The sequence below is a fragment of the Rhinoderma darwinii genome, chromosome 3, assembly GCF_050947455.1.
Source record: "Rhinoderma darwinii isolate aRhiDar2 chromosome 3, aRhiDar2.hap1, whole genome shotgun sequence".
Lineage (NCBI taxonomy): Eukaryota > Metazoa > Chordata > Amphibia > Anura > Rhinodermatidae > Rhinoderma > Rhinoderma darwinii.
In genome coordinates, this window is record NC_134689.1 from 339,443,671 (window position 1) to 339,460,314 (window position 16,644).

Below are 16,644 nucleotides of genomic sequence, written 5' to 3' on the forward strand. Positions count from 1 at the left end.
CTTGTATTATATAATATCCTGCCATTTGGGTGGGTGTAGAGAACACTAAATGCACTAAGAAAAAATTTATTTTTGTACTTTCTCAGCATCTAGTGATAAGATCGCACCTGGTGATGCAATAAAGATTTCTCAGATCCCCAAACAACAAATTTACCTAGTTATACAGCGATATAGGATATCAAAATGGTTGATGTTCAAAAGCAAACCCTCTGCAAGTAATATTCGCAGCCACATAGGCTGCCTCCGAGTATTCCCAGGAACAGATATAACTATAAATGACTGAATAATTTTTTTTAGAACGTGACATAAGACTCGGCTATTGAAGTGCTTCCCTGCCAGGATGTATGCTACGTCCTTGGCAGGGAAAGGGTTAATAGCGCCCTAACAGCCCCAAAAAAAGTGCCAGGGCTTCGGCCTGTTGAGCCCTGGCACCATAGCACCCCTGCATGATAAGACAACTCAGGCAATTAATTCCTCGATTTTAGGGTAAAAAACTCAAATATCAAACTTTTCCACGCATACAAATCTTCAATGAGTTTTTATAGTTTTAGTCCAATCCTGAGACCAAATGGCTTAAAGATTCAGGGCCCTGGTAGACAATCTGTACCAGGGCTCCCTCAGCTGGCACATGCCGCTGTATGCAATGTCTTTACTTTGTGTAGGATCTATATACACTCTAAAAGTACTCATTCACATATTAAGATAGACATTTCTACAGTTATTATATAATTTTGTAGTTATAATATAATATCACACCTCTACACTGGTCCTTTAAACAAATGCTGTTCTGTCGTATGGCAGGTGGGGCCTTTGTGCCCTCCGTGGGCATTAAGGCCCAGGGGCGAATGAAACCTTTACTGCCCCCGTGCTAAAACAGTATGTGGGCCCCTTTACTCTCCATTAGCTCACCAAAGAACACGCTGCCGTTTTGTCTTTTTAACAATTCATCAATAATTCATTGTCAATAGCTCAGTCCAGATATGCAATCCAATAGGCAGAATAAAGCTTATTTTAAGGTGGCAGTGGGCCCCCTACCTAGTGGGCCCCTGTACAGCTGCACAGGTTGCACGAATGGTATGCTTGCCCCTGCTCTATAGCTATGCCTATAGCTATGCCAATGCCTGAGACAGTCAAGTAGCCCACATAAGGGTTTTAATAGAAAATAAATGACTCTATATACAGTAACGAATTTACACAAATCTGTATTGAGCATAGATAGCCATTTATATGATAGTATAGCAGCCTGAAAAGAGTACACAGAATATAGGGAGAGGATAACAGCAGAGGGACTTCTCAGATTTTTGCTGCATGAGACCAAAAGTGAATTGGCAACCCCACAGCTCCCCAAATTGGACACGGAAAAGAGCAGGGATAGACTGTATATGACAAAACGCTTCCCCATGCAGTCAGCGAATAGTGCTGTTTGATGTAATGTTATCACCTATAAGTAAGGAGCACCCCTGAAAAACAGCAAGGATCAAAATGACTCCCCACCAATGTTATTTCATACAATCACATCCTCTCACTCTTAGATATGGGGGGCCAGTGCTTGTTTGCCCCCTCACATCTATAACATGTAAAAGGGAACCACATTGAGCACAGGTTGACGCTACCATTGAGGAAGGGGATTTGGCCAACCTGAGTTTGGGTCGGTAGCCGATGAAACCCATAGTAGCCACAGGGCTTAACTCCACAGTACATACACCTTTGTAAACATGGTTTTGCATAAGTATGCATTTATATAGGTACAACTGTAAGAAAATATGATGGCTTTTAATACACAACGATGTACATTAATATCTAGATGTCACAATTTAATTTCACATTTATAAAGGGCCATAATAATTATGCCGGATCCATTTGCAAATGGATATACTAGCCAACCCTGATGACTCCATTGACTTGTAATGGGACCTGTCAGGTTTCCGTTGGATTTCTGGTATTTTTGTAAGTCATAGAGGGAGATTATATCACAAAAAAATGGAGTACGCTGCGTTTTCTAAATATATGTGTTTTGAAGCTTTTTATGTCTACCGGTGGGTGGCTGAAAGGGGACACACCTTTGCCAAATTTCTTAACATTTTGGTGCATTTGTATACCAGCCACGAGGTGGTAAAAGGAAGAGAAAAGTGTCTAACATGCGTAATGAGTTGCGCCAAACGTATCATGCCATGTGTGCTCCAATTTGAACCATTTTTGCCAACTCCTAAATTCATGATTCGTATGACCCCAATGCTAAATGTTTCCCATAGTTTTCAACAATGCTCTAATTCTTACAAACAATATTAATGTACACCCCCCCCCCCACCAGTGTGTCTTTGTAGCTTAGAAATTGGGACAAGAACCCCAAGGCCAAAATATTGGCCATAAAAATGTAAAATGTTTTTTTATTGCATTGCGCCTGGGAAAAACAGGCAGCATTCACTAAACGACATGCAGAACATTCCCAAACCAACCACACAATATATCCGGGTTCTCGAGCAGTTCAAGGTTTGCCAGTGTTAAATTAAGTTAATTAGCACATGGCCCCCCTTATTTGTTTATGGTCGTAAAACTGTATTTGAAGAATTGATTCTATCCATTTGATAGGGTTAAGAACATAACCGATGGGGGGTTATTCTTATTCATCCCCGCTTCCTACATCCAAGTAAAGAATCATCAGGGGTATGTATGTTCTCTTTCTGCAAACCTGACCAGCAAGTCAACGACGGCCAGGAAGCTCCTAATTAATGCTAATTGAATGCAATGTATGAGATGCACATAGAGCATCGCACACGGGAGAACCTATAGTCCCATCATTACAGGCTGAGGGTTGTCCTTACCCTATTCTGTCTATACACTATTTAATTCTTCTCACACTGCAGTAAGCTGCGATAGATGAGACCCTGCATGCTCGTGTCACATATAAGGCACAGGTACATGGCATCAGCAATCTATCTCATGAGCCATGAGGGATACACTTTTCCTCCTCCCTTTCAGGGGGAAAAAAAAGGAGGGACCATAACAGAGACCTTCATTCAGAGTCTTAGGATATTATATGGGTGTCCCTTAAAATTCAGTCTGAGATGATAAACAGGAGGGGTATGAAATTGTGGGAGGTGGAAGGTTAGAACGAGAAGGGGAGATAAAGAAGAGCAACAAATCAGACTGCAGGACCCATGTAAAAATGGAATGGGAGAAAGGGGGATGGTGTGAACGGAAAGCAGTGCAGCCGGGTGCTGCTGGATGCCTGGCAGAATGAGCAGCAAGGACTTCTGCAGCAGTCAATTGTGCAGCATTGGGCTGGGGGTCTGCAAAGCTCAGCTTTGTGTCTGCTGGACACCTTCCTTCATTCGTGCAGATGAGGATGTGAGGAAAAGACATTGCTCCCTGGACTGAGGATGTCTAAGCCCGAAAGCTGGACCACATAGAAGAGACATGCATGACAGCAGCACCAGTGCCAGCATCCACACACACATACCACCAGACACAACACTGCTTCTCTCAGAAACAAGACATCCACTAATAAATCCGACACACATACACTCACACAACAGTCTGTGTTACTCAAGGAGCACATCCTAAGACGGGACTAAGCGCGATATCATCATTTATCTACATTTCGAAGAACATACACCAGTTATATGTCTGCACTGTGATTTTATATAGACATATACCAATAAAGCATGAACCATCAGACACATATTTTTTTACACTTATTTATAGTCAATTAAAAAAAAAATAGATTTAGCTATTGTCGCTGACACGCACATATCACTGTTTACCTATAACACCACACATAGGAAATCTCGCTGCAGGAAAGATCACATTAACGCACACGTTGCAAATATTATGACACAGCCAAACTGAGCAGAGTTAAAATAAAACGCCAGTGAGCTGTGAATTGTCCATACAGAGCAGGAACCAATTGCAATGACACATGCAACACATAAAATCTGAGATCTTGATATTTGCACTATAGTTTTGGTATTCTGCACCGTACACATATCTATATTTACACTGCACACCTATACAACATTCACTTTGTGTCACTGCTCACAAACAAAAACAACCTACCAGTTCTTGCCTAATCTGCGTCCAGTACTGAGCTACAGGTAAGTGGCGAGAGATCAGGGAAAAGGCCAAAGGAGGAAAAGCTGCCAGTCCCAGGGGGTTGGGGGTGAAGATCAGCAGATCAGCAGGAGGAAACACTTGGGGGTCTATTCATTATCAGTTATCTTTTTTCTTCCCATCCCAGTGGCACTTAAATTGGGCATGAGGAAGGTCATTAGGAACTCATGGGGCTTTAGTTTGTGCATTCGGGGTCATTGTCATTTTTGTGCAATACAAGTTCAAATACATTAGAAATGGGTGTCTGATCCCTACCACAGAAGAGTAATGAGAGTATACTGCTATATTGAATCAAAAACCATTGGCTTTAAGTTTTTTGCAAAATCAACATTACAATCTAACGTGGAGCTTTGACTAAGGCATTGACTCAAGGTTAAGGTTTAATGTGTATTGGGCTAAGTTTAAAAACATTGTGGCAAAATAATAAAAAAAGGTGTCCAGGGCTGGGTTCACACACTGTATCTGTGTTGCGGCTTTCCTTTATTTTTCTGTTGGAGGTCCATTATTTGTCGCTAAAAACAAAAATTGGGAAACCGCAATGCAATCACAGTGTGTGGACTTGGTCTAAAAATCAGCATCCATACCAAAAGTAACAATAGTTCCCTGGTTGTTATTGTCACTGCTGGTGTTAATCCAAGTTTTTATTTTAGTTGTTTTTTACTTTATTGAGCCTTTGTATAGGGCCATATCATTTTGTGCTCATGTGGTTGTTGGTTTATGATTTTTATTACCTATGCTTAATTGTATGTAATACTGAAGGTCTTAGGATATGATTACAATGCTGCTATTTTTTATAATTGAATATGTACTGTATTATTATTATTTATTTTAAAGTGCCATTAAATTCAGGGCGCTGTATATATGAAATACAGAAGCGTTTAATAACATGGCATGAGACAACAAAAGCAACAAGTACAATAAACATGGGCTTTATAACAGACTGGTACAGAAGAAGAAAGGACCCTGCCCATGAGGGCTTACAATCTACAAGAGTCCTGAGTTTCAATCTGATTAGGGAAACGCCTTCATTGAATTTGTACGTTTTTCCACCCCACTCGGTTTGCATGGTTTTTCGCTAGGTAGTCCAATTTCTTATCACACTACTTAAAATTACTGATACGTAAATTGGATTCCTATGTAAATTGTTAAAGTTACTGCCACAAAGACTGGTGTGATTTATATTTGCCACATTTAAGACAATGAAGGCTGAAATATAGATATGTATTTCAGACTCTTTTGTCTTATATGCATCAATTCGGCTCTGGAAAATCATCCATTAGTAAAAAGCAGGCAAGGCAAATTTTCAGTACTTCACTTATAGTCCTCCAAAGACATAAAGGACCTCTTCCAGTAGCTCAAATGGTTTAAAGCAGTCAAAACCTTTAGCTAGAATCCACTTAGATCAAGTTTCATATTTTCACATCGCTGGTTTATGCCATGACTTTCTGATTGGTTGGCGGAATGACCTCTGGTACCCCCACTGATCTTGAGAATGAATGTGCCACAGCATTGGCATAGGGAGCACCGCTATTCAGGGAAAAACTGTTAAGGGACCGCAGCGCTAAACGAGAGCGGTCAGACCCCTGCCGATCAGACAGTAATGGCATATCTTAGCAATATACCATCACTTCATGGGATGGGAGGATGATAATAATAGGAGAGAAGAATATATATAGATAACACTAAATTGTACGGTATGTTGAATGATCATGGTTATATTACCAAAGCGGAAGAAGGACTAGGGAATGTAGGCCACGAGTCATGCTCTACTTTCCCTCAGGTTTGCTCATTCATTGGCTTTGGTAAGGGTCTATTCACATGGTGCGGTCAGATAGTGGTTTATTTCCGCGGTTACGGTGAAATGCTTCCATTGTGTTGCGATTTTGCAAAAACAGCATCTTGTCACAATTTCGCTGTGTGTAAATAGATCCTAAAAGTGTTTTTGCATTCCAATGGCATTTTCTCTATTATGATCAAATGTTCTCAATGTGATTATCCATCTCTCCTCCATTTACCCATCAAAAGATTAGCAGAGCAGAGAAGAAAAAGAATTAGAAAACCTGTGCAGAAGATATAACTACTATGCATTGTCAAATTCTGCAAGCCAGCTTTTCCAGGGAATGATTTATTTCTAGATCTAACACCACTGCAAACATTATTTGAAACCATATGTAGCAATACAGTGAAATTTTATACTCTGCACCACTGTACTAGTAATGTTCACATTGGCGGTTTTCTCTATGTCTATCTTTACTATAATGTTTACATAATAAAATGTAGAGAAATGTTCCCATTAATGTCCTCGTTGATATCAATGGAATTTTTGTGCGTGAAGTCTGGTGACTTCAGTTAGGTTCCAGCTTGTCAGGTTTGACGGGCCAAATAGTGTAGTCTGCTGTGCTATTTTACCCAGTAAAACACTTGGAAACCTGAACAACACCAATAAAGTCAATAGGATCTATAAGGATTCTGGAGACTTCGTTTCAACCTGTTATAGAAGGATCTGTAAGAAATCAAAGTCTGAACGCCAGTGTGAACACAATGGTGACGGAGACTTTGCTAATGGTTTCCGTTTGTCACCGTTGTGAACGGGTTCCGTTCTTTTGACGGAATCAATAGTGTAGTCGACTACGCCATTGCTTTTGGCAAATCTACGAGTCTGGTGCACAACAGATACAAACGGAAACCATGGGCACTGGATCCATCACCATTGAAACCAATGGTCCCGTTCTGAAGGAAAGCTCCGACAGGACATCAGAACGGGATCCCAACGCAGATGTGAATGAAGCCTTAGTATCATAGACGTTCGCGATTATTGTTAACAATCTTGAGGTTGTATCATCAGTGATAATCTTTACGTCTATTGTAAGCTTCACATACATTTATGTGAATGATATTGGTATTTAGCGTGTTTTTCTTTTATCAGATTTGTAATTTAGAGTTAGTGGTACATTTTATCATTTTAGTTTTTTATAAATACTACTGTCATCAACAATTACAAACAATCTCTTCTTTTGCTCTGTGCTTTGGGGTTGCAATTATTACAGTCAAATTTTTATATCTCAATTCATATTGTAAGTGTAGCAGAAGTAGCTATGTTCAATGCAGGCACATGAAAGATGAGTCCACACCTAGCCAGAAAAGTCAAAATACACTAAAAGTTGTCCGATTTGCCATGATACTTCTTTCAATATACTTGTTAGTAGATTATCCAGCCTCTCTTTTTGTAAATGGTTTTAAAAAAAAACAATGAAAAAAATGTAACATAGCAGCTTGTAGTTACTATACAATAGCAGGCAGATGGAGGATGATTGGGAGACATTTTCTTGTGCAAAGTGGCCGTTAAATGCATCGGCTTCAATAAAGAGATGGCTGCACTTGTGCCGGCTCTCCCCATTGAGTATGTGACCTCTCCATGGCAGTTGGCGCGACAATCTGGAAGCCACTTAATGCTTGCCCGATAGGTAAGGGTGTCAGAGGTGGGAGTCAATTCTTGAGATGGGAATAAGATGGGAGTACTATGTAAAAGCACAGGTAACAACACCTCATATCACGTTTAGTTGTGTTAAATGACAAACTTAGCTGTGCTACATACAGTATGTGCTCCCACTCTGGTGGTTTCTCACTACAAACCCAAGCAGGTAAAGCTGTCAGTCCTTGAGTGAGAACTCCCACAGGACTCCTAAGCCCAGAAGGAACAGAGATTTAGATCAATAAACTCCATTTTATCTTTTCCCACAAAACTATATATCAATCTGTTCACTTCTTCTTGCTCTATAATATGCTGCACATAAATGGTACTCCATTTTCAACGTGATGGGTTCCCTTTAAAAAAAAACTATATGCCGATATTAAGCATCCCACGTAGATTGTTGCACAGCTCTATTCTCCGCAGGTGTATAGCAATCTACTGCCTCGTCCAGTGCAATTTTTACCATATACTCCCCATAGGCAACCATTGGCATTTTAGCCAGTTTCTTCATCTTCCAAGCAATAAGGGAGGAAAAGGGAGGAATAGGGTCTTACCAGACAATGACCTAGAAAATGACTATAATCGGGAAGAAACTCCATATTGTGTGGAGTAAATAAAATTTATATATAGAAGAAGGCTATGTGTAGTAAAAACGCATCATTTCATGACAAGAATTCTGCTTTATGCAAATACTTGCAGATTCTCCTGCTGTAATGTGGCTTATTCTTGCGTTACATTGTTACTTTCTGCTGCAAGATTTCACTGCAAAGACAAACTGATGTTTTTGAAGCTCTTGCAGAAATTTGTTATAAAACTTTACAATGCATAGAAAAATCACATTGGATTTAAAGGAAAAAATAAAAGCATTTCAATGATGGTTTCTGTCTGTGATAAAATGAACAGATTGAAATAAATCTCATCTGTTGACCTGATCTTGTTCTGTGAGGTCCCCGTAAGCAGTATACATTGCACAATTGTCCATCCTTCAGAAAACCTGCTCTCCAAATACATTATGTTGGCACTGTTATATTTCCTTTTTCCCAACCTGAAGACCAGAAGAGAATCAGGATATGTAGGGGAAATTACAGGGGCATAGCTAAAGGGGGTGCAGCGGTAACAGTCACACCCGGGCCTTAGAGCCGGAGGTGGCTCAAAAGCCCCACAGCCACATAAGAAGACACTAGTATTATAAAATGATATATAGTAGGTGGGAGGGGGGCCCTGTTATAGATTTTGCTTTGGGTTCCAGGAGTTTTAAGTGCCTCTGGAAAGGTACAATGAGCGATCAGAAATATCTCTGAACTAGTTTTAAAGTGGTCCTCCAAAATGTAAAATGTTTTTTTTATTTTACCCAAAACCGTACTTAGTATTGCAGCTTAGACCCATTAATTTCAATGAGCATGTGTTGCAATAGCCCATGGACAAGAATAATCTCGGAAGACTCCTTTAAAGGGGTCTTCCCATAAGTGACATTTATGACATATCCACACAATGTCATAAATGTCAGATAGATGCGGGTCCCACCACTGGGACACGCACCTATCTCTAGAACGGGGCCCCCTAAACCCCATTCTACCTCTCTGTGTTGCGACTGAAGCGTGTGAGTTCCAACCATGAAGAAGAAAGTACTACGCTGTTTCCGTAAGTCCCATAGTAATGAATAGCAGTTACGGATGCAGCGTGGCACGCAAGGTACACTGTTTCCGTAACTACCATTTAGTTCTATGGGACTTATGGAAACAGGATAGCTCAGCAAGCTACGCTGTTTTCCTCTTCATGGACGGAAATCACACGCTTCAACCGCAACACAGAGAGGTAGAAATGTTAGTGAGATATTAAGGCCCTTTTACACAGGCCAATTATCAGGTTCCCGATCATTGCCCTGTGTAAACAGCGCAACGATCAGCTGATGAACGAGCAAACACTTGTTCATCGGCTGATCTTATCGTTTATGCAGCCTAAAATATTAGCTTTCTCATTGATCGGCGCTCATTTACATGGCCCACGTCGGACCGTGTGAGAGGGCCCTTCGCCTGCATATGTGTTCTCTAAGTTTGCAAGATTTCCAACTTCATAAAAAACAAGGTCATAAGAGGCTTTGTAAAATGCAGTAAATTTTAGTTCCTAGTAAAGTAAGCCCTTTGAAACTAATTGAACTTTTGTTCTTGGGAATCCCAGGGTGATGAATTTTTGAAGGCTAGAAATTTGCATTATATTAGAATTAAAATCCACATGGGCTCATATAATACTACAAGATGCCATTGGAGGTTAGATATTGACATAAAAAGGCTATGTAACGCTTTGTAGCCTTTATTTTATTATTATAAAATGTGTTTAAAAATGTTTTTACCAATAACTATTAACTAATTAACTAGTAACTATGACACACAAAGGATAACCCTAATACCACACAGGATAACCGTAATACCGATCACATCCAAGTTCATGAAGTTAGATGTGATCGGTATTACGGTTATTCTGTGTGTTAGAGGCACACAGGAGCCGCTGTCGGCCGAGCCGATGGTCCAGCAGACTGACAGATTCAGCATACTGCAGGACTACGCAGCTTCTATGAATAGTGCATACATAAGAGCTGTGTTGAAGTCAAGGATTTAAAGACTGGAGAAATGTATATTAACTTTGGCTTCTCACTATAACCAATATATTCATTTCTGCTCTTATAATTAATATGCAATTACCCTGACAGGTTATTTTATCCCTAAGTCTACCAGACACGGGAAACGTCCCACAACTCTGGCCCAAGGCTTGCATTAAAGGGACAAAAATAAAAAAAGTTATAACAAAATAAAAAATAAAGTAGAAATAAACAAAATACACTGTGGGAGATATATTAACACGGTCTTAAAGTTAGACAGGATAAAACTAGGCCAAACCGGCAGAAACTGTGACAAATTTATCACAGTGGCGGAATTTGGCAAATCTTGCTAGACATATAAAACACATATGACACTTTTCTCTTCCTTACCACACCTCATCACTGGCTTACGGCGTACACCTTTAATACATTTGGTGTATTGTACAACTCTTAGCCACAACTCCTTTGTTAGACACTTTTCAAGGCTGTCTAGTGAGGTGTTAAAATAGTCTAAAACGCGTTAGGGCAAATAATTAAATGTTTGGGCAAGTTTTCTGGTGTAGAAAAGCATGTAATGCATTAATGCCGCTCACGGAAGGGATGGGGCCATCCACAACCCGAAACATTTACTATAATTTAAGCCAAAAGCTGGCATAAATTTTAGGGGACTTCTATGCCAGCTAGATTTCCCTTTCCGGTGCACGAACAGCAGAAAATGTGACAAATGTATTAACAGGCGTGCACCTCTCAATAAATTAGCTGCATCTTACTCCTGCGACCTTCATTCTAAAAAAAAAAAAATATTTCAGTAAATCGGCCCTATAATAATGCATGTACGCCAGTTTTGTGGCGCAATTTGAGCCAGAGTTCTGGTGCATTTTGCTTAGTAAATCACCCCCATTATTTCAATAGAAAACTGTACGTTTTAGTGTTTATGGTGTATGACCGTCTTTAGGCAGCATGTGACACGTATCATGACCTGCCTGTTTAGTTGCAGAGAAGAAAACAAACTCCAATGAAATATTATGTAATGGTGGGAGCAGGAAGGTAGAGGAAACACGAAGACATTTCAAACAGTACACAGGACCCCACATAAGAACGTTTTAGAGGAGAAAAAGATCTGCCATAACATGAGCAAAAACTGACTATTCATCATATTCATAGAATTTATCTTAAAAAGGTTGTCTCACAAAGACAACCTCTTGTCGGATTAAAGACGTCAAGTCAATCAGTTGATCGCCACCGGTTTGACTCCTCACACCCCTCTGCAAACAGCTGAATTTTCTGGGGCAAGCTGCTGTAATACATGGGCAATAGGAGTCCACCAGTATGAGATCAGCTGTTTATTAGTGGCTCTCCATTCTGGCTTATAGAGGGGGTCCTCCCTCTATGATGTCCATATGCCCTTTTAGGTAATTCGGACAGGGATTGCCTTATCATGAGAAAGACTTCAGCGGAACATCGCTGTCTGTACTGGCTGGTATTTGATGTATGTTATTCTGCTTCTTTTATGTGGATTTTTTGATGGGGCTATGGCCTAGCCACTATCTTTGGATGTAAAATGCTGTGTTGTTTCCTATTTGTACTATAGGGGTTGTTGCGAGACAATCCCTTAAAGCAATAAAATAACAAACATGGTAAAACACCATAAAAGGTGCCAACAAACCAGTATTCATAGTCTAATATCCATGTTTTCAAAGTCTGTTTCTACAAACATTCTTGAAATGCATAAATGATTGTTTTAATGTTAAGCAGAACGAGCCATTTTAATTCTGTACCAGCCATTCCTGTTCACAGGTCACCAAACCAACAAGAATGTTGTGACAAAATATAAAGGTTATCTAATGAATGCAATAAAGATTGTCATGTTCAATATCAACTCTCATACAATGCAGCCCCATGTCTACACACATAGACGCAAGATAAGGTTAATTGCCTGCCGTTCTTTTTGCATGTTTTATTAAAATCTGATTACACAACAATCCTTGGATCTTTTACTGGATATAAATCCCTTCAAGGTCGATGTGTATAAAGAATTTTAAGTAGCCAATTTAGTGAACAGTTCAGAACTGTGTGCTCAGCTCACGTCATCAAAGCCCCGCAAAAGGCCAAATGTTGAGGATATCCCTGAAGACGTCTTGAAGTTCACTTGATTAGATGCAGGTATGTCAATATCAAAATTGCATTACTGGGGCAGCTGAACTGTTTAGAAGTCAGCTCAGTAAAAATCCTTTCAAGCAGAGCAATGATTGTGTAGAAGCCTGCCTGTGGAGTACGACTCTTATTTTCTCATCTTAAACCTGTATTTTTCACAGTTTTCACAGACAGAAATACTCTACCGGTAGGACTCCTATTTTATCAGTACACGTAGTCTTAAAAACCATTGGAGAGCGCATGACTTAGGGTACCCTTACACGGCCCAACGTGGGCTTTGTAAATGAACGCTGATTAACAAGACAGATCGTTGGTCGGCGCTCGTTTCCTCCTTCCACAAGGAGCTAGTATGGGGACGAGCACTGATTACTATGAACGCTCATCCCAATACATTTCGATAATGTCGGCAGAACGTCTCCCTGATTACACAGGGATATGTGCTGCCGACAACGATAATATTTTCGGCTGCATAAACGATACAATCAGCAAATGAACGAGCGTACTGTGAACATTCGTTTGCCCGATAATTGACCCGATGACGGTTACATTCTTAGATGATAAGACACTAGGCTGTGTTTAAGTGACCTAGATAACAATATAATGTAAATTTAAGCAGCACTGTCAAACAAAACTGGGGCGGTACAACTGTCAAAACCGTAACACAGGTGTCCTAAGGTGACCTCAGGGAAGACAATGGAAAACAATGGAAAACAAAATCACTAACTTCAACTGTTAGACAAGGGATGGACTGACAATTCAGGTTTATGGACTTTGGGGACCCACGGCTTCTTAGTCAGTAACAGCACTTATTAAAGACAGTGACGTAACTACCGCCGTAGCAGCAGTAGCGGCTGCCACGGGGCCAGTGTCGCCCGCCAGCACGGGCCCCCACCATGGCCGGAGGCTCTGCTATCAGCCGCTATGGCTGCTACAGCGGGACGCCACTGAACACTACGGCAGAGCAGGGAGGTATCTCCCCGCTCTGCCATTAACTGGTTCCCGACCGCTGGCTGTATTTTTACGGCATTTTTACGGCCAGCGGTCAGGGTCCTTAAAACCCGAGCCATAGACTTTCTACGGCTCGGGTTTTAACTTGCTGCCCGCGCGATCGGGCAGCTGAATGTCGGGTCTCCGGCTGTCAGTGACTGCCGGGGACCCTGAGGAGAGGATAGAAGCAGCTTTCGCTGCTTCTGTCTTCTCTGATCACTTGTACACAGCGCTGAATGCGCGCTGTGTACAGGAATAGAGACAGCAGCAGCGGCTCTGTCTCTATTCCTCCCGGTGATCATGTGACTGGTCACATGATCGCCGGGTGCCGTTACTAACAGACTGCTGCTTGGTCTTACTAGACCCAGCAAAGCCCTATTAGTGACAATCGTCACTATGAGAGGGCTGATTTCCCCTGTAACTGGGGCTGCTGTGCAGCTCCAGTTACTGTGGAAAAGCATGGTGTAAAAGAAAGAAAAAAATATATAAAGTTCCCCAAAGGTCTTTTTTGACCTTTGGGGGACAGACCATAGTAATAAAAAAATAATAAAGTAAAGTGCCAAAAAAAATTAAATAATAAATACACATAAAATACCCACCCCAAAAAAAAAACCTTCCCCCCGCCAATCAGTGTTGTAACGCTAACGCTGACCCAATTACCCTAATATAGACATGTAATATATAAAAATTTACGGTAGACAATGACAATCACAAATAAAAGGTCTATTTTAGGGTAAAACTATGTTATTACCAAAAAAAAAATAGCTGAAATGTAAAAAAGCTTATTTTTTTAATATTATTTTCAAACTTTATGAATAAAAATTCTAAAATAGCAAAAAAGGTGTGTATAAAAACGATAAAAAATGAAACCTGCATTGTCTACGGAAAAAACGTCGCAAAAAATCACGTCGTTAGCCCAACAAATAAAAAAGTTATAGCCATTTAACTAACACGTGCTAAAAATGGCTAAACGGTGTCTGGTCCTGAAGGCGCAAAAGACATGTATCCCCTCTCCACAGGATCTCCACAGGACAGGGGATACATGTGTGATCGCTGGCAGCGATAGGGAGAACGGGGGACTGAAAGTTCCCTGAAGTTCTGCATCACAAACCTCAGACTTCCGGGGTCTGTGTCGGCAGCTCCGTAGAAATGAATGGAGCGCCGGTCGTGCTTGTGCGCATGCGTGACCAGCGCTCCTTTCATTTTTATTGAGCTGCGCAGATGCCGGAAGTCAGAGGTTAGTCATGGAGAACTTCAGTGGACTTTCAGTCCCCGGTTCGCCCTATCGCTGCCAGCGATCACTCATGTATCCCCTATCCTGTGGAGATCCTGTGGAGAGGGGATACATGTATTCTGTAGGACACACTGTAGGTCGCATTTTTTTGGGAGGGGGGACGCTGTATGGCGTTCCCTACGGGGGGGGGGAACGCTGTATGGCGTTCCCTACAGGGGGGTGGCTGTATGGCGTTCCCTACAGGGGGGAGCTGTATGGCGTTCCCTACAGGGGGGGCTGTATGGCGTTCTCTACAGGGGGGGCTGTATGGCGTTCCCTACAGGGGGGCTCTATGGCGTTCTCTACAGGGGGGGCTGTATGGCGTTCCCTACAGGGGGGGCTGTATGGTGTTCTCTACAGGGGGGGCTGTATGGCGTTCTCTGCAGGGGGGCTGTATGGCGTTATCTACAGGGGGGCTGTATGGCGTTATCTACAGGGGGACTGTATGGCATTCTCTACAGGGGGATGTATGGCGTTCTCTACAGGGGGGGGCTGTATGGCGTTCCCTACAGGGGGGGCTGTATGGTGTTCTCTACAGGGGGGGCTGTATGGCGTTCTCTGCAGGGGGGCTGTATGGCGTTATCTACAGGGGGGCTGTATGGCGTTATCTACAGGGGGGCTGTATGGCGTTCTCTACAGGGGGATGTATGGCGCTATCTACAGAGGGGGGGCTGTATGGCGTTATCTACAGGGGGGCTGTAAAAAAGGCACTATCTACAAGGGGCGGGGGGTTGTGTGACACCCAGGGGAGGGGGGGCCCCAGTCAAAAGTTTGCTATGGGGCCCAGTCTTTCCTAGTTACGCCCCTGATTAAAGAGGTATTCCCACAGTCAAAATTTATGGAATATCTCCCAAAACTGGGAACTCCGTTAATCAAAGTATGGGGGTGTCTCGTCCTTCATTGTTCTTTAGAATTAGGCAGAACCCAGATGCAACAGGAGGAGAGGAGGGGATGAGACAACCTCGTATGTGCATCACTCTCCATTATACCATAATGGATTACCCATTATAATGCAGAACTGTTTCCTCTACAACTCCTTTATTGAGGTACATTATTAGAGATGGGTAGCAACTCTGTACCAGACATATATTTTCAAATCAGCTATTACCTAGAGGGAACTAGAGTGTGGGTTTCATTCACACTGCATGAGCTGAACCACCTTGAACCAACTCTCCTAAATATTATATTTCTATTGTTACCAAAATTTAAGACCATTATCCTATTCAGCAGAGTTTAAACGGAAATTACTCCTAGCCTGGTCACGTCTTCCATCCAAGCTAGGAGAATGTTGTTCCCCTTTCTCAGATGGTTTGTGATTTTGTAAGGTTATCCCACATTCCAGGCTGATACCTTAGTGGTGGGAGGCCTTGCTTCAGTTAAAACCCACATAGCAAATGTCTTTCACACTCCATAAGCGGACCCATGATGTGGATTTAGTCTATGCGAAATTAACTTTTCTACCTACAATTTACAATATTTCAGATTTTATTGGGGTTTAATACACGCATCGATTTTTATATTGGCTTTGTTTACTTTTTAATCTCGCCATTTGCAAGCAATATATATATAAGAGTTTAATGGGGGAAGAAAGGAAACACAATTCTGAGATAAAAAGTTGGAATTCTGAGTTTACAAGTCAGAATTCTAGGGGAGAATAGCTCTGTACAAATGGTAACCAACGGAGCCTGGTATGTAGGAACACAGAGACCCTGCGGCTCCATGGAACAGTGCCATATGGGACACCGTGTGCCACCGTCCAGCCTCCTACACACGGCTCTGCATGGAGCATGAGGCCTTACCTTTCTGAAAAGCATAAATCTAATCACAAAGAAATTTGTGTAAAGACGGAGTTGTAGTATAGTAATTAGTAAACATTAAAGCTGGGTTTACAGGGGCAGACATGTGCCCATAACAAGCGCGGATCGCCGATAATTACAGGACGATTGGCGCTCAATTAACGTCTCTTTACGTGGGCCAATGTAAAGTGTATGGGGACAAATGATCAGTAATACAATTGTTCGGTCTTCATACAGTTTACATAATGTTGGCAGC

General features: G+C 41.6%; 1 protein-coding gene across 1 annotated transcript in view; it reads left to right on the forward strand.

The window, feature by feature from the left end:
• The first annotated feature begins 3,018 nt into the window (after window positions 1-3,018).
• MINAR1 (membrane integral NOTCH2 associated receptor 1) overlaps window positions 3,019-16,644 on the forward strand; it is a 52,027-nt gene continuing 38,401 nt past the window's right edge. Inside the window, exon 1 of the mRNA XM_075858437.1 lies at window positions 3,019-4,094. The gene's annotated coding sequence lies outside the window, so the exon portion shown is untranslated. The remainder of the gene's footprint in view (window positions 4,095-16,644) is intronic.